The sequence below is a fragment of the Silene latifolia genome, chromosome 9, assembly GCF_048544455.1.
Source record: "Silene latifolia isolate original U9 population chromosome 9, ASM4854445v1, whole genome shotgun sequence".
In the NCBI taxonomy this organism is placed as follows: Eukaryota; Viridiplantae; Streptophyta; class Magnoliopsida; order Caryophyllales; family Caryophyllaceae; genus Silene; species Silene latifolia.
Window position 1 is genome coordinate 209,473,737 of NC_133534.1, and position 20,416 is coordinate 209,494,152.

Consider the following 20,416-nt stretch of genomic DNA (forward strand, 5'->3'; position numbering starts at 1 on the left):
TTAATTAATTTGAACTTAATAAAGATTAGTTGTGTAATCTTTTAATTAATATTAATTATTCTAAAGCTTTTATACAAAAGTCATTTTTTGTTATTAATAGAGCTAACAACCATGGAGTAGCGTGTATGACGTAAGTACAACATGCTGTTGACTTTAATGCTCCAAGTCAGTCCAAGAGAAGTCAAGGGCAGAAATGTCAAACAGCAAACAAATTCTGCGGCTTAGTACAAAAAGCCCGTGAATTTATGCCAACCCTAAATAAATGATATCCTAAAATAAGATGCTGATCTTACTTCAAAACTACTAGGGTCTTCATCATTCTTGAACACTGTCAGCTAACAGAAATTTGGTAAATCAAACCGTACAACAAAATTTGTCCTTCATAGTTTGTACAGTAGTAAGTATATAAATTTGCTTATACAAACAATTTGAATATTATTCCTCCAACCGTTCCAATTAATTTAGGACAGCAGATTGTATCAGTATAAGTTTTTCCAATCCGTCTCATTGTAGACGGATACTATCCGTCTAAAGCCGTGAGAATTTGTGACGTTTTTGAGCCTATGCGCATCAATCCATAAGCTTGTATCGTTTTTCCTGTACACCGCTCACTCCCATCTGTATCTCTATAATTGTATGAAGAGGTACCTACATGAGTTGCATTACACCAGTAAGATTTTGAGCCAGAAAATACACACCACCACAATTAACCACTACCAAAGGGATTGAGTCCAGATTAAGATGTGATGATCGACCAAGATTGAGTCATGTTAGGATTGAGGCTCAGTTTTTCTTTCTCCTCACTACCGCATTGTTTATCGTCTTCCGTAAATCCCTTATCGTGGTTGGAAGTGGAAGAAATCAATTTAGTGGAGGAACTCTTGGTTAGCAAACAAGGATTACTACTACCAAATGCTTAAGAGCCTTCACTTCCTTCCTAAAACCAATATATCTCTCATTACACCGGATACCTCCATTCCTTCTGAGTTTTGACACAGAACAACTTCCAAGAAACTAAAATTCAAAACCCAATTAGTACTTGCTACCAATCTACAATGCAAAGGCCAAAGTGTCATCCATAGATCGGGTGAAAATCATCCCTTGATAAAAAGGGAGCTCGTTCAGTGTGATTGTAAGATCAACTTACAAGTAATGAAGTTAAACGGCACCTCACATGTCGTGAAGAGACAACCACACACTTGAAAAATGTGGCGCAGTTGAGATTCCCGGTACCGGTTTGGTCCAATGGCATAGATACACAGATCTAGAAACATCAGCCCTTTGTTTCAATGGAAGGTAGGGCATCGATTTCATTTGTTTAGTTATCAATTGAGAATGAGGAAACGGAGAGTCACTACAAATCCCTTCATTTCTCTCCTATAAGCCAAATTATATTCTTCGGACATAAGAAAAATGTGAAGGAAAATGACATTGCTTCCTTTCCCTTCCCTTCCCTCTCTCTCCTCCCCTTCCCTCTTCGCCTATTTTGTTTCCAAACAAAGGGAACCAAAACAGCGAAATTTCCAACCAAAATATGAAGGAGGTGTACCACCTAGCTATGACACAATCGTGAAATCATGAAAGTTAGGAATTAACAATGGCCATGAAACTATCTCGAACAAACATAAGTAAACAAAACTAGCATCAGCAACATATTGGCCAAAAGATAGTGTTGCGGAAACTATCCGTTCAAATCTCTACTTAAGGTCCGATCTCTTTCACGTTACTATTCTTCCTCCTCATCCTCCCTCTACTTTTAGCAACATCATATTCTTCTACTAATATACATATTTCAAGAGGCAACAAATAACCTCATACATAAAATCTGATTTCAAAACGACTCTTTTGAATTTATCATAACCTGTTAGAATGAGAATCACACAAATGCCAAATTGAAAATGAACAGAAATATTACGAGATGAAACTCCTCATACATAAATTCTTTAAAGTTCCAGAGCTCTAGAATAATCCTAGAGGGCTAGTGGCTGAAGTTTCAGCATTGTATTTTCCACAACCACAACAAACCTTTTAACTAATCAACTAAACTTCATTTTCTATATTCACTTCTTCCCTCATTCTTATATACTCCAACAAGTCATAATCACAGCCACAAAGATGATCTCAAGGAACACACATAAAATACGACTTCCAAATCAAACACACTATCAAAATCGGCCCTCCAATGTTTTGAAGCAAAAACTACGACTATCTATGCGTTTAAATAAATCCTTTTTTACGAGCAAATGCAATATGGGAGGTAGTGGAGTAACGATGAACAACAAGAAGGCATTCAAACCACTAAACCATCTTAAAAAATAACCGAGGATTTGGACATAATGAATTGTTTTTTCCCTGGACATGTCCATCAAGCCGAAGATAGGGATTCATATCCCAAATAGAGTATGTTCGGGTATCTTCAAATAATTCAAGATAGGGCATGCCAAGCCCTCTAAATGAAAAATTATCTAAAGATGATAGATTAAGGGAATTGATTTTAGGTATTATAGAAGCTTGGTTGGAAGTTTACTCTACATTAGAGGCGACAAGCTTGTTATCAATATTCACGAGTTGGGGTACCTCAAAGCAAGTTCTCATATATATAAAAGTTACTCCCTCTGTCCCGGTCATTTGTTGTTCTTTTCCATTTTTGGGTGTCTCAGTCATTTGTTGTCCTTTCTATTTTAAGAATGAACTTGATGAGTAATTTGATCATTCTCATTCAATTTGTTCCACTTGTCATTTAGTTATTGGTCATCTCCTCTTTCCTTGGTCTTTATGCCAAAACCAAAGGACAACAATTGACCGGGACGGAGGGAGTACTTAGAGTGTCGAGTCTTTTACCAATATTGCTTCAACTCGATAGCTAGCCTACTACTTCAATTGATATGAATTATGAAATGTACCTTAGAGTATACATTTTCCTTTGAGTAGAGAGTGTTTTCATGGAACTCAAAGAAGCAATATAATGTAGCTCGATCGAGTATACAACAGTCAATCAAGTAATATGCCCAAGGACGGCATAAGCAACAAGCAGAGCTACAATGTTCTAGTGGATAACATGTCCACAATTGCCATCGCTCTCAATCCACTTTGCTTCAGCAAGACAGTATATGAAAGTGAGGTTATATGCACTTCTTGCCGCCCAGCAAGAAAGGGACGTAAGGCTTGTCCATCGCCCATCTGAGTTCTAGCTATAGCTGATATTTTAACCAAGGCTGGTGGTAAGGTTGGAGTTCCCCATGTCCAGGCTTGGGGTCACTTTGGGAGTTCTTAGCCTTGTAAATGATGTGCATAATGAAGTTCGAGTCCAATTTATCATAGTTCACAACAATATGCTTTTTGATACTAATTAAAAGCTCAATAATATTTAAGTAACCTATACGGAGATGTAAACAGATGCGTCCAGAAATAAAAAGATACATACATTTGAAGGAAAACTATCTTCTATTTATACTATTTTATACTCTTTGTGGGTTCTCTATTGTTTCCTCTTCTCCCCTCTCTTTATGGTCACCTCTCCCCTCCCCAAACTCGGTACCCTAAAAAGTGTTACAACTAATATCCTCTTCAGCCATTATGATCGAACCTACCAAAAATCTGATAAAATGATAAGCTCTACCTGTGTTCGACTCTCAAATAAAAAATTAGATAAAGTTGATGATGTCAACCAAACATTAATGTGGTTCCTTCATTTGATATCATAAGTAGGTCATAGGTGAAGGGACTAGGAAGAAAAATTCGCCACCAACACCAAAAATGAACCCAACAAAACAACAGCACAGTTAATGAACTCAGACACATCTTACCTCAACATGTGGTATCTCATGTAAAGGCCTATCAGCAAAGTAAGCATACAATGCTCTCAAAACTGCCTGCAATAAAAGATGGATTTGAACATCGACTTAGTAACTGGAAGTCTGTAAACACTAAACACAACTACAAATCTGTAGGAATACTACAAATAAAGTTACCTGATGAGAAACAACAACAACAGGTGCTCGTTGGCGCTCAAGCTCAATGATAACAGGCTCCAGTCTACATGAAACAGTATAGTCTTACAAGTTTACTCAAAAAGGCTAAATTAATTTAAATAGCAAAACCACAACTAAGAAATCTACACATGCTCAAGTCTACAGGAAAGAGAGGGAAGGAAAAATATGAGAACACAAACCTCTGAATAACATCTAGATATGATTCTCCTCGAGGATAACGATATCGAAGCTTATCCTTTTTGCGTGACCTGGATTATTAGAATTTAGAACAAATATAGAATTAAACACTATGAAGTTGACAGTACAGTTGTCGATGACTAATTTCTATACAAAAGCGATTTTAGGAAAAGAAATTAATAATCCTCTATTAACATTATAAATTTTGGGTCAACCATTGAGATATGTCGATAGTTACAACTAGGATTTGATTGCAAGTCCTTTCGCAAACAGAGGATTAAAAGACAAGCGACCTCATCTCATCCAAAATAAGATGACAAAACCCAAGAGGTAAGGAAGACAAAAATTGTAGCATTTACAAGTTTAGCGACTCAGTTGTTATAGTAAAATAAACTTGATACATACTCATACTCATCAGGCATATTCTTCTTGTTTTCCTCATAAGTCATTCCATCACATACGCTAGCATTAATCTCATCAAGAGCACGTCATTGGACCTATGAACAAACATTTTGCGATCAGTCTGCTAGTTTTGTTAGTCTTACTGGCCCAGTCTGACAACTAATTGCATAACTCGTTTCAGAAGGAAAAACAGAAATGAACCACAAGAATTATCTGCTAATCATTATAAATTACCTTTGGAAATCCAACAATACTATTAGCCGTCAGAATAGAACGTTGTAAAGTGCTAGTCCATACCTGGATACAGTGATCAAAGGGTATATATTAACGGAAAAAAAAATATTCTAGATATTTTGCATGTCAGTAAAAAAAAATAGAGGTTAAGCAAGCAGTTTCATCAGTTAGATATAAAAGGATAGTAGAAGACACAACTTTGTACTAGGAAATAGAAGTTGTCTCTGGACATAGATAGCAATACTAGTGTTTTAGTTCTTAATTCGCACCTCAAGGACAAATACAATTATATTAATCGTTCCAGTGCAGAACAGAGAAAGAATTTCTGAATCAAGGGAGCGAATACATGATAAGTGGCCATCTAACTAAGTTAGGAAACCTATGTACTGAGCTAAGAGGAGTGATCAAGGAATCTAGAATCACGCGAAAATGGTGACTACGTGAGAAACAGAAACCTTGCATGGGACATGACACACCAAACCTCGAGTGATGCACATGAAGAATTATTTTCCTTATGCAGCTAGTTATTTAAAATAGCCTTTAATAACCGTGGTAGTACTTACGCGAACAAAAAAGTCGAGTCGATTTCAGCGTGTGAACAGTAACACGGGTGAACATTAGCGCTTTTTTTACTTGTTTTGAGCGTGTGCAACAAAAAACAAGATAAAAAGGGCAAGTGTTTTAGCACTCGGATTTCCTCACCTGATTCACAACCGGAATACAACAAAAACCACAATAAGGTTTGCAGCTCACAAAAAAGAACAATTGAGAGAAAACTCAAGTTTTGATTTTTGATTTCATATTTTTGCCAACTAGATATGATCTCCTCGTACAGAAGTACTTGCCAACTAGATATGATCTCCTCTCCAAGACATATGATCAGACCCTACATCACTAGCCTTGCACTCCTTGACCTACTAGTTAGGCTCATCATGACACCTAGAGCCTACTTTAATGGGTACACCCTAGAGTCTAGGCTACAACTTGTTCTCCACGGGCTACTACCTAGACTTATTAGGATAATACCTAATATAATTATTTATTAGTCCAAATTATTCATGAATTAAAAAGGCATCCTGACTTGTCGACATGCTGGTTAGCTAGCCTAACATGCTCCATGGCATGTGTCACTCGTACCACGTACTATGCCTCCATCTGTAGCATTGACATTGGTTGCTTTGTACCTTGATGCATCAGGCCCATTGCTTATGTTGCATCGCATGTTTCATCTTCTAAATGAAAGACGACATTAGCATCTTCAGTATTAGTGTCGTCACATGATTTTGCATCAAACCGGCACGCAAACATTTAGATCATAGTATCATACCATTTACTTTCAACGTCACACATCAAAAAACAAAACAAATGTTATCACAGATACACATTCAATAGCAGAGGCCCTCATGGCCTCAAAGCATACAAATACAAACAACCACCCCCATATCCACACACATAGATAAGGGAAAAGAAGCACCAAGTATGGCGTATTGACGATGTTTTGCCACTCTGGAAGAGTTTGCATCTAATAGTTTATACTGTGTTTTGAAAAGCTAAGCATTAAAGCCACGCTTTCAAAAACTTCAAGGATAAAAGCCTTCATGGGCTTGAAAAAGCTAGATATGTAGTAGCGGTTTGAAACACTTTTTTCAAAGAGGGTAAAAGTAACCCATAACTGCAATTGTGTAAAAGAAATCATCCGCCTCTATTCAGTTCATCTGTAACAAAGTGAAATGTCCAATTTATGACAGTTAATTTGAATGTAGAGATATGATGCTTACAGAGGCCGCACACTCAGAGTTCAGGCGCTTCTCTACAAAGTTGGCAAGCTTCTTCGAGTAGAGTTCTCCAGAATCACTAGACAAATAAAGTAGAAGGCCTTGTTATTTAGCAGACTATTGTATATATAGCAAATGATGCAATATCATCAGATGATGCATATGATGACTTCAAAAATAGCACAATGTCCAATAGGATTCCTTAAACAGAAACAAATGATATATATGCTATGTCAGGCTATGCCTTCCACTACCATTGATTTACAAACGTTGCCGTCCCTATTCGGCTATCAGCCTTCTTCAAAGAGAAGAGTTTCAAAGCTGGTCCGTTTACAAACAATGCTGAGCAAAATTATAGACTATGGCATGCATGAGATAGATTCATGTGAGATGCAAGAGGAATAGGATATTACATTAAATGACATGCTAGAATGAAAGTCCTAAACACAAGCACACGACTTTGGAAAAATTATGCAAGTAGCAAAACTTCAATGTGAAGATCTATTTCATTCAGGCAGACAGCATATCAAATTTCTATAAAGAACAAACTTGCAAACTAGTTCTCTACTGATCTTATAGTGGCCAATTACACAATTGCAGTTGCGGCCTGTCACTTTGAAGATACAAAATAAAGACAGGTTAAACTAATGGTATAAAGAATAGACATGAATAATTGTGTGACCAGCATTAGATGTCAAACATTTTCTTTCGAACATTTTATGTGTTTCAAGGATCTATGATTGCATGCTTAATCAGTTTTTCCCTGTGGCATATTTGGAAATCATTTTTGGCACATGGAGAGCTACTTTTATCGTCACATAGCAGACTAAGCCTCTAATCCTACATGAACTTTTATATTTCAGTATTGGCCACAGCAAAATATGTTATACGTCTACATTTGGAAGGAATAGACATTGTGCATCACCTAAATGTGGTTGGAACTAGTAGAATATTTTCTATTCTAAAAACAATTGTGTATTGGATATGTAGGAGATAATTAATTCAGTAAGGTTGGTGACACAACAGTTCCAATACGCTATTGAATGATTATTGCGTATTTTTGGAACCTACGAAAGCAATTGGTGGTATGGTGATTGAAGGTACGATAACTGTTCACTCTGGCTGATTAACAAAGGTAAAAGGAAAGAAGTTTGCAGTTTATAGAAGATCACTCCAGAACTAGAGGTGGCAATTGGATCACTCAAGTCCGTAACGGCTCACGAGTCAAAACAAAGCAAGTGAGATCATAACAGATTCAGGTCACCGATAACGAATTTAGGTCAACTCAGTTCATATCATGTCATTGACGAGTCATGTCATCATCGGGTGAAGGACGAATCGGGTTTGTTTCGGTTCACTATCATGTCAAATAATTGACATGCATTTCATCTTATGTTTTCTTTGGACTGTTTTATTTCATATTAAAATTATTTAGGAAAAATTACAAATAACCACCACATATTTACGTGTTTTTACAAATTACCACCACGTATTTGCCTTTTCCGTATTTTGAGCCCGAGTATGATTTTTCTTATTTCGCGACTTGTTAAGTGTCGATTTATGCGGAATACCAAGATTGCCCTCATTACCCCCATTTCATCAACCAAGTAACACCAATTCAATTGAGGAACCCTAAATTCCCAAATCCATTTGCTTATCACTCTTCAATTCATTTCCCTAACAAAATTAATGTCCTATCATTCAGAAACCAATTCAATGATGAAACCAATCAAAATCACATCCATTTACTCAGAAGTACCAAGTTGCAAACTATCTTTGAACCTCATACAGCCACAGCTAAGACGGGGTCTCATCTGGTCAACCTCCAACAAATTGCTCCGTCGACAATTTACAGGAGATAAAAAAATCACTACTTTGTGATACTTCCAACACTGATATACTATCGAAACAAAAAAGTTCAACAGAGAACCTCGCAATTACAGTAGTAAAACATCAAAAAATAAAACACGGAAACAAACTATAAGAACTTTAAATGGATGTGATTATGATTGGTTTCTGAATTGAGGAGTAAGAAGCAAATGAATCGGGGAAATTTATTATATGAACTTGGGGCTTAGGGTTTCTTTGTGACACCCTTAAATCTAGCCTTAACTAATTACGTAAATTCTACAGAAAAACTGGTAGGATATGTTTGTAATTGGTTCAACTAGCCAAAAACCTGTAATTTCAAAAAAATTTCTAAACCAATCACAACATTTCCAGCATTCCCAAGAGGCGGGTGCCAAAACCTGCAATGCTAACGAACTACTTTACATGCCATGGCGAAATAAGAAAATAGAATGATACAAACCAAAAATAGAAAAGGGAGACATATGTCCCTTCAAATTATATACAAAACCAAAAGTTAAAAGGTTTACTATAAGAATAGCCAAAACTAGGTCCAAGGTTCCTTGCTCACTAGCTCGTCTGTGATCCCAACAAAGCATCAACAACCTGTCAATCGCATTTTATACAAACACGAAAGCCACAATTCAGTGGGGAGTAACTTCGAGTCCTCTCAGCCACGAATCGTCATATTTAATGTAACATGTAATGAAACATGTAAACAATTTAATAAACCATTTACTTATCATGTATTCTAACATGTGAACTCTAAACTGACCAAACTAAACTATCATGTGAAACATATAACAAACAGTAATCCAAACTTTATCAATTGTAACCGGCTTACATCTCACCTATTACAATTCATAAAATCACCATACAAGAAAGGGCAATATATCAAAGACAGGCATAAGTTCTTAGCACGGTCAATAGTCACTTTGTAACTCGAGTCTATACCACGAGGTAGGGAAGGTAATCGAACCGGTATCTTGGCTCAGCGGTTAATATTAATAAAACATGGCCAAGACACAACACAACCCTAGCCTAAAATCTGCCTTGAGACCTAGACATGCGGATACACACCACCGCACCCAAGACCCACAATTTTTCTAAAACAAAGTGAGTACCCTAAGGAGTCCACCAAAGGGTTGGCTAGTACTTAAGCTGACCACTTACTAACAAAATAAGTAACGAGGTCATGCCCCAACTTGGATATAAATCCACTAGTCAGGAACACAAAGGCTATCAAGCAGTGAACATATACTCGTCAAAGACTATAAAGACCTATCTATGATGAAGGCCGAAATACTCACCTAGGACCTAGTCCCAGCTAGTCCCAGCTTGAATACTTTAGCCCACATCACACAAGACAAGTAAGACACCCACTTAACCATAAGAGGACAAGAAGTCCAACTTACCAACCTAAATGCTAACATTCTATCATGTGAAAGGCTATATAAATGTCTATTCAGCAAACAATCCAACTATATCCTCAATAAGTATTCAATTTATAAACTATCCTAACATTATTTATCACTGTGACAAAAGCTAAATTAGGTGCATATTCCACTTATTATCCTTTAATATATTAGTTGACACTCTCATTTACAAAAGATTCCACCATTTTTTTTAACTTTTGTTTCATTCTTCATTTTGTGATTAACACCATAATCCAATACAACAAAGTTAAACCCCTAAACACTACTCGGAATATTTTAATCAACTGAACTAACTAATTATGAACAGAAATCATAATTAGAACGGGACAATACTCATGACTTTATCGACTAAACTAGCTAATAGAAGGCGAGAATAAAACGAACAATGCATGGAAAACCGCGAAACAAGCAACGGCCGACCCGGGCCAGCCGTGGGCCTGCCGGGCCTGCTGCCGCCCCCCTACACCTCTCTTTTTTTTCCATTTTTGTTCATTATAACATCGTCTGAACACTAATTAATCGTTCCCAATTCAACTTTGTTAACTTAAACTAACAAAAGGCATAAATTAACCATGCATGCAACCAAATTATCATGTGGATTTAACTACTCAAATCAAAATCACAAAACATCCAAAAACAACAAAGATTGTGACGATCTTTCGTCGAGTAACTCGAAATATGTTACCTTAAGCTAGAAAAAGAGCAATTAGCACCTCAAAACCCAAACCCTAACAACAACTAGCCGCTATCCTCGACAATATACGAGTCCCCGAACTCGTCCTCCAATTCTTCACCTAAATAAACAATAAAAACACACAAATAAGCATAAATACCGAATTTTACCCAAAATTCGTCTTAAAACAACTTCAAGAAAACTGAAATTAAATTATACCAAGTTGTAGATCTCGACGAGAGGATTCCGGAAATATAAATTATGCGAAAAACCGATAAGAAATGCAAAAGTTATGAGGATTTCTAGCTTGAATGTATAAAAATGGTGATTTGGAATGTTAAGGAAGATGATAGAAGGGAAAAAATCAGAAAAATGAAAGGAAGGGGGTGTGGTCCGCGGGAAAGGAGAGAAAGAAAGGAAAGAGCGGGTTTGAGTCGGGATTTTTTAGTCGGTTTGCTTTGATTTTTGATAATAATTAAAACCGTAGGTCAAATGCAAATTCCGACAAGACCAAAGTTTTTAAACACGAGATTACAAGAAAATTGAGTATTCATATGACCCATTTCCAAATTCATTTACCCAACGTTCAAAAGAATTGTCATTTTCCCCCCGATACGCCCTTATTTCGAAATAAAAAGTTTTACACGGTTTAAACTATTTTTAAGCATCTCGAAACTATCAAAATAAATACTTTTCTTCAAAATATAATAAAATTATATTTCTTTGAATTATTTTCACTTTAAATACTTAAATATCAAATTTTATTGATTAATAAATTATTTCCGAAATATATTAACGATTCCAAATTACGGGCGTTACAATCACCCCTCCTTTTAAAAAGTTTCGTCCTCGAAACTTAGAAGGAGAAATTATAGTTATTAGAAAATATAGGTATCTTTTCAATGAAACGGTGATACTCTTGTTGATCAGGCAAGAACATCCACATTCATATCAAAACATAAAAATATTACTACACCAATAAATGAGAAAACCCATTATTGGGACGTCTTCAACAACAAGATTTAACATTCACTAATGTTAAAACCATTGAAAATCATAAAAGCATTTTCAAACTTTTAGTTTAAAATTCTATAGTAAGAATACTATCTTTACTAATTATGATTATACAAGGCTTAGTAACTCGGAAAAAGAGTAAGAAAAGGAATACCTTACGAGAATAATTCAGGATATTTAGCTAACATAGAAGCTTCAGTTTCCCAAGTCTCTTCTTCGACATTTCCACAACGCCAAAGAACTCGGACTAGAGGTACAACTTTGCTCCTAAGTTGCTTATCGGCTTTTTCAAGAATCCGAATTGGCCTTTCTTCAACCACCAAGTTAGGCTCCAATTCAAGAATCTCTTCTTGAATGATATGGCTAGGGTCACTAATATACTTCCTCAATTGAGAAACATGGAAGACATTGTGAACCTTGCTCAGATTTGGGGGCAATTCTTCTAAGCGATGCAATTGGTGGACCAATCTTTTCAATCACCCGAAAAGGTCCAATATATTTAGGGCTCAGCTTCCCTTTAACGCCAAACCGTTTCACCCCTTTCATAGGTGACACTTTAAGGAATACTTGATCATCAACCTCAAAGGAAAGTGGTCGACGACGGATATCAGCATATGATTTTTGACGGTCCTGAGCGGCCTTCATCCGCTCCCGAATGATCTTAACTTGTTCAATGGACTCGGTCACCAAATCAGGTCCTAACATTGGAACATTTTGGGTTTGATCCCAACAGACTGGAGTACGGCATTTTCTACCATACAGAGCTTCATATGGTGCCATTTTAATGGAAGCTTGATAGCTGTTGTTATAAGAGAACTCAACCAGAGGTAAACATTTCTCCCAAGAAGTTTGGAAATCTAAAGCACAGGCACGAAGAAGATCCTCTAAGGTTTGAATTGTTCTCTCAGTTTGACCATCAGTGGCAGCGTGAAAAGCAGTGCTCATTAATAGTTTACTACCCAAGGCCTCCTGTAATGCAGTCCAGAAACGAGAACAAAATCGAGGGTCTCGATCTGAAACTATATCTTTAGGAACCCCATGATAGCGCACTATCTCATCCACATAGGTACGAGCTAGAACTTCTAATCTCCGGGTTTCTTTGATGGGAATAAACCGAGCACACTTAGTCAATCGGTCCACAACCACCCAAACAGCATTCTTTCCAGTGGAAGTCCTGGGTAAAGCCATCACAAAATCCATGGATATAGACTCCCATTTCCAAAGAGGAACATCCAAGGGTTGAAGCAAACCCCCGGGCTTTTGATGCTCTATCTTTACTTTCTAACAGGTGAGGCATTTACTGACATACTCCATAACTTCAATCTTCATCCTAGGCCACCAGAATTGTAATCTCAAATCTTTGTACATTTTGGTACCTCCCGGATGAATGGAGTAAGGAGAAAGGTGTGCTTCATCAAGAACTCTTTTTCTCAAATCAGCTGCACTCGGAACATAAATTCTACCATGATAATGAAGATACCCATCATCATCAATCTTACAATCCTTAGCTTGCCCAAGTTGAATTTTAGCTCGAATGGATATGAAAGTAGGATCATTAGGAAGGCAAGTACGGATCTCACGGTGGAAGTCGAGGTTGGTGACATGGCATCAAGATGATGAGAGCCCCTTTTTACAAGGCTTACTCCCAATTTTTGAAGTTCTAAAGCAAGTTCAGGAGGTAAGTCCCGAAAAGAATTCAAAAAATGACAGGATTTTCTGCTAAGAGCATCAGCCACCACATTAGCTTTTCCTTCGTGATAAATTAGATTGGCATCATAGTCATTCACCAATTCTAACCATCTTCTTTGTCTCATGTTCAGCTCTTTTTGGGTAAAGAGATATTTCAGGCTTTTGTGGTCGGTGTAGATGTTGCAATGGACTCCAATGAGGTAGTGTCTCCAAATCTTCAAAGCATGCACCACCGCAGCTAATTCAAGATCATGAGTCGGGTAGTTAACTTCATGAACTCTAAGCTGTCGAGAGGCATACGCAATGACTTTCCCTTTTTGCATCAAGACACAACCTATACCATGCTTAGAAGCATCACAGTATACATCAAAGTCCACTCCTTCTTCAGGTAAGGTCAACACCGGAGCGGTAGTCAACCTCTTTTTCAATTCCTGGAAGGCATTTTCACACTCTTCAGACCACACAAACTTAGACTCTTTCTTCAAAGAATCGAGTCATCGGCCTAGCAATCTTTGAAAAATCTTTCACAAAACGCCGATAGTAACCCGCCAAGCCAAGGAAACTACGGATTTCAGAAACATTGGTTGGGCTTTTCCAATCAACAACGGCTTCAATTTTGGCAGGATCTACCATAACACCCTCTTTTGAAATAACATGCCCAAGGAAGGTCACTTTAGGTAACCAGAATTCACATTTAGAGAATTTAGCATACCATTTTTCACGGCGCAGAATCTCTAAAATAACACGAAGGTGTTGGACATGTTCTTCTTCAGATTTAGAATAGATCAAGATGTCATCAATGAACACTACAACGCATTTGTCGAGGTGTTCTCTGAAAGTACGGTTCATCTGATCCATGAATACTGCTGGAGCATTGGTCAAACCGAATGGCATCACCGTAAACTCGAAATGACCATATCTCGTACTGAAGGCGGTTTTAAGAACATCAGCTTCTCGGACTGGAATTTGATGATAGCCCGAACGAAGATCAATTTTAGAAAAAGTAGAAGCACCTCGGAGTTGGTCGAAAAGATCATCAATTCTAGGAAGAGGATATTTATTCTTGATAGTAACTCGGTTAAGTTCACGATAATCTATGCATAATCGCATAGATCCATCCTTCTTTCTTACAAAGAGAACAGGGGCACCCCAAGGCGAAGAGCTAGGTCGGATAAAACCTTTGGCAATCAAATCATCCGGTGAGTCTTGACTCTTTCATTTCGAGACGGTGCCACCTATAAGGAGCTTTAGCAATAGGGCGGTACCGGGAATAAGATCAATAGCAAATTCAACTTCCCTTTCGGGAGGAATTCCGGTAGCTCATCAGGAAAAATATCGGGAAATTCACATACTACTGGAATGTTCTCTTTAGGAGGCAGAGAAGAAGAATCAGAAGTAGTCACCACACACAAAAAGGCTTGATGACCCTTTTTCATTGCATTGATAAACTTCATAGCAGAAATTAATTTAGTACCGGTTTGTCTTTTAACCATTTGATAAGACACACGGTGACCTGAAGGGCTTGTAAGAATTATTTTCTGATCTCGACATTCAAATCGAGCATGATAAGTATGTAACCAATTCATGCCCAAAATGACATCAAATTCTTCAAGTGGAAATTGGAAAAGATTTGCTGGAAATATAGATCCCATAATAGAAATAGGAACTTCCGGATAGATTTTAGAACAGGAAAAGACATCCCCAGAGGGTAAAGATATAGATGTACTTTCTTCTTGTGATGATTCAAGTGATAATTTAGCGGAGAGTTTCATTGAAATAAAAGATAAAGAGGCACCCGTATCAAATAGTACCAAACAAGGAGCATCAAAAATAGAAAATGTACCGGTAATGATATCAGGATGTGCCTCAGCTTCAGCTCGGCTCATGACAAAGATACGGCCCTTCGGCCTCACTGGCCTTACTGGCCTCACTGGGGCGATAGGAGCAGTAGGAGCCGTCACCTTCCTCTCCGGGCAAACATTGGCCTTGTGGCCCGGTTTGTTACAAGAAAAGCATATGATAGGATCAACAAAGCACTTACCAGGGGGGTGTCTTTGGTTTCTTGCAGTTATAGCACACTCGGTCTTTAGTACCCTTATTGTCATGAAAAGCTGAAGATTGACCACCCCGGTTAACTTGCACATTAGAAACAAATCTTCTCTTGTTTGGGTCAGAGGGAGATGAGATGAACTTAGGTGAAGGAGTAAAGGGCCTGGAAGAGGGATATAAAGGCCTCTTGCCAAGACTAGAACTAGTTGCACGAGCTTCATTTTCAATGTCTTTTAGGGAATTTTCAGCCCACAAAGCATCGTTGTAAATTGAAACAAAGCTAGTGGAATCCCGACGGACCATGCTTTTGATCTTAGGGGAGAGCTTTTCAAGATAAAAGAAGGCTTTTTCGTTGTCATCCTTCACCAACCTAGTGGCATAATGAGCCAACTCATTGAATCTATCGGTGAAGGTCTGAACTGGAAGGCTTCCTTGCTTCAACTCCATGAATCCCTTCAACTTCTGTTGTTTCAGCTCTTGCGGATAGAAACGGGCCTCCACTAACTCCTTGAAACGTACCCAGTCAAATCCCGGTTCAGCTGAAACGGTAGGCCCAGTCATGGACCACCACCGGTCTGCTTCTCGTACTAGGAAGTGAGAGGCTAGCTTCACTTTATGTTCCTCCTTGACATCATACAGTGTAAAGCTTTTCTCCAACTCCCGAAACCACCCTGTAAGAGCAGCTGGATCAATCTCTCCACCATAAGTGGGAGTGTTGATTCGGGTTAATTGGTTAGCCACCCAAGTATAGGTGTGCGGAGTACCCTCGGGTGGAGGAGGAAGAGGAGCTTGTTGATTCTGTTGATTTTGTTGGTTTTGGAGAATTTGAGTAAGAACTAGTAAGATAGCATCATCAATGTCTCTTCTTGGCGGAGCCATCTTACAAAAGGGAAAAATTTAATTAGTACCTATCAATTAGCAATCACAAACAGACTACCACATAAAATCCTAATTCTACCCATCCTACCCATCTCTCTAGTTTATTATTTAAAGGTCAAGTAATTTTTAAGTGGGGGTACACAAACGTGCGTCGGGAGCAATAGGCTCTGAAACCAACTGTGACACCCTTAAATCTAGCCTTAACTAATTACGTAAATTCTACAGAAAAACTGGTAGGATATGTTTGTAATTGGTTCAACTAGCCAAAAACCTGTAATTTCAAAAAAATTTCTAAACCAATCACAACATTTCCAACATTTCCAAGAGGCGGGTGCCAAAACCTGCAATGCTAACGAACTTCTTTACATGCCATAGCTATATAAGAAAATAGAATGATACAAACCAAAAATAGAAAAGGGAGACATATGTCCCTTCAAATTATATACAAACCCAAAATTTAAAAGGTTTACTATAAGAATAGCCAAAACTAGGTCCAAGGTTCCTTGCTCACTAGCTCGTCTGTGATCCCAACAAAGCATCAACAACCTGTCAATCGCATTTTATACAAACACGAAAGCCACAATTCAGTGGGGAGTAACTTCGAGTCACTGTGACACCCTTAAAAAAATAGCGTTAAATAAAGGCGTAAATTCTACAGAAAAACTGACAGGATATGTTTGTAATTGGTTCAACTAGCCAAAAACCTGTAATTTCAAAAATTTTTCTAAACCAATCACAACATTTCCAACATTCCCAAGAGGCGGGTGCCAAAACCTGCAATGCTAACGAACTAATTTACATACATAGCTAACGATAAGAAAATGTAAAGATACAAACCCAAAATAGAAAAGGGAGACTTAAATTTGATATTTAAGTATTTAAAGTGAAAATAATTCAAAGAAATATAAATACCGAATTTTACCCAAAATTCGTCTTAAAACAACTTCAAGAAAACTGAAATTAAATTATACCAAGTTGTAGATCTCGACGAGAGGATTCCGGAAATATAAATTATGCGAAAAACCGATAAGAAATGCAAAAGTTATGAGGATTTCTAGCTTGAATGTATAAAAATGGTGATTTGGAAATGTTAAGGAAGATGATAGAAGGGAAAAAATCAGAAAAATGAAAGGAAGGGGGTGTGGTCCGCGGGAAAGGAGAGAAAGAAAGGAAAGAGCGGGTTTGAGTCGGGATTTTTCGAGTCGGTTTTGACTTGTTTCGATAATAATTAAAACCGTAGGTCAAATGCAAATTCCGACAAGACCAAAGTTTTTAAACACGAGATTACAAGAAAATTGAGTATTCATACGACCCATTTCCAAATTCATTTACCCAACGTTCAAAAGAATTGTCATTTTCCCCCCGATACGCCCTTATTTCGAAATAAAAAGTTTTACACGGTTTAAACTATTTTTAAGCATCTCGAAACTATCAAAATAAATACTTTTCTTCAAAATATAATAAAACTATATTTCTTTGAATTATTTTCACTTTAAATACTTAAATATCAAATTTTATTGATTAATAAATTATTTCCGAAATATATTAGCGGTCCGAAATTACGGGGCGTTACATTCTTAATTGGATTGGGGAAAATATTGTGTTATTTGGGTGATGAATTGGGGGAAATGAGGGCAATCTTGGAATTACGCGTAAATTGTCATTTAACAAGTCGGAAAATAAGAAAAATCATACCGGGCTCAAAATACGGTGGCGATCGGGGAGTATAGAGTGGAGTTAGGGGGTTATTTGTAAAAAGGCAAATTCGTGGTGGTAATTTGTAAAAATACGCAAATACATGGTGGTGGTTTGTAATTTTTCCTTATTTTTAGTGCATTATTTTAATTTAAAGTTAAAATACTTAAGAATGCCGTCAATGGATTCTACTCATTCTAATATTTGGTTGGGGTATTTTGGAATGGAGTTAGAATCCCGATGGATTCTCATTCCACCCCAACCCCTTGGAATCCCATACCCACCTCCTCTCTATAGATTGATATTAGCAGAAGCAGATTGGTCAAGCAGATTATAAATGACAGATTGGATTAACAGGTTTGACTAGTATATTTCAATTAGCAGATTTAGTAGAAGTGTTTGGTAATTAGCAGATTTTGTTTAATAGATTGTTGTATCTATGTGTAGATTGTTGACGGATTCATATTTCACAATCTACTAATGTGAATATGCTGGGTAGAGCAACATATTGGAAAACAGTAGATTGAGCTCCAATCTACTCTTTCAATATGTCATTTACCAAACACTCAAAATAGTAGATTGGTGAGTCAAACATGCTAAAAGCCTTGAATATGCTGAAAATTTCCCAATCCGCCGTTTACCAAACACCCCCTCAAACTCCATTCCTTTATGTTTATTTTTCTAATGAACCAAACATGTTTTGAAAGGTATGGAATTAGAACCACATACTTCTATGGTTTCTCATTCCAATCCATTCCATTCCTAAGGAATGAACCAAACGACCCCCAAGTTCATTCGTTATGAGATGGATGAATCATTATGAGTAGAACTTGAGCGAAAATTCCAATTATCCAAACAGATACAATTTCCAGTCCAAATCAGATCCGGAATTTTTTACATTCAATCCGAAAGTTATGTTTGGATCGGATATCCCATCTAATTTTTTGTTATGTGGATCAGTCACATTAGTGATATCCCATCGGATAAAAAAAATTAATTCTATTATTGTAACACCCGCGAATTTCCCATTTTTAGCATTTATAATTTAATTAACCATTCTATTGTTTTATTTATATTTTCAAATTATTTAATTTTATTAATTTTATTTTAAACATGATTTTTATAAAAGTAATATTTTAAAGCTTAATTTATATAAAAAATACGTATTTTAGTCGGATAGTAATAATAGTGACAATAATGATGATAGTTTTCCGTCTTAAGTTAATATAGATTTCAGACATATTCCCGTCTAGCATAAGACCGTCACATTTCACTTTTGAACCTAGATTAATTCGGACCAACCCGATTTTGACAACACACAACCATTTTATGTCTTACACTTATATAATTCTTTTTTTTTTGTTGTTGACCACTATTTCTCTCACACCTCACCGTGGGCTCATAAATGAGTCACTTGTGCGTGTTTCCATTTCGTTCCGTAAATTTCACATGACGTAAACTATTCATTATTGCTTGTTATATTTTATTTAACCGGCATGACTAATTATGAAATGAATTATTTATTATTATGTTAGAAGTATGAAAGTAAATACTTACTTGTAGTGAGTCGTATTCTTATGATAATGCCTTTATGCTATACCTTTTTGCTTGACTTATCTTTACGCCCTTTTCGGACTATCCTGCCGATTGTGGGTTTAGCTCATATCTTCCGCCTCTTTCGGACTGTCCTGCCGATTGTGGGTTCTCGACTTCCGATCTGTCGTTCGAGTCATGGATGCGTGCCGATTGTGGGTTCTCGACTTCCGATCTGTCGTTCGAGTCTTGGATGCGTACTGTCTTGCCGCATGTCGAATCTTCTTCGGAACTGTACTGTCCCGAGAGTCTGGCCAGATTTATTTACTAATTTGTTGTCTTTTTCAGTCCTAGTCTTAATTCCCCTGGTATGCCGCATTTTCTTATTGTATTTTTCTTACCGTTATTGTAGGGGTTCACAATTATTTACTAATTTTTCTGCTAGTTTAACCAATTTGCGATTAATAAGTGTATTTAGATTGTGGTCCTTATAATGTCATCGTTACAATTTTCCCACGTTTCACTATTATTTCGAAATTGTTCCATTTGTTCGCATTTTTTACTCTTTTACCGCTGTCTTAAATATAATTCCTGAACTAGACTCTTTTATTTAATACAACATAAAAAAGGGACTTGCTAAATCCCGCACGCCAATTTACTCAATCCCGCGCATTTTTCCCTTTATTCCGAGTATACCCCTCTTATTTCTCACCCCACTAAGAGAGACACAAGAGAGAGAAACAAGAGAGAATTAAAACCCCAAAAAATGAGAAATGTCAATTGACCACCCCTCCACACCCCCATCCACGCGCCGACCACCTCTTCCTGCGCTCGACCCATACGCGTGCGCCTGCTACACAACCAATCGACGCCGCCACAATCCCTCGATGCCGCCATAACCCCTCGACATCTGTTGTGTCAAGTTCTTGCCTTCGACCATTGCAGCCTCTGTCGTGTCGTCTTTCTAGCACAGCTAAGAACAGCGGTTGTGCGCTGTGAAGAACAGGGGGGCCAGTGAAG

The 20,416-nt window shown here is 37.3% G+C and overlaps 1 pseudogene; it reads right to left on the bottom strand.

The window, feature by feature from the left end:
- Window positions 1-336: 336 nt before the first annotated feature.
- The window catches only part of LOC141600402 (6-phosphofructo-2-kinase/fructose-2,6-bisphosphatase-like), a 101,844-nt pseudogene continuing 81,764 nt past the window's right edge, over window positions 337-20,416 (bottom strand).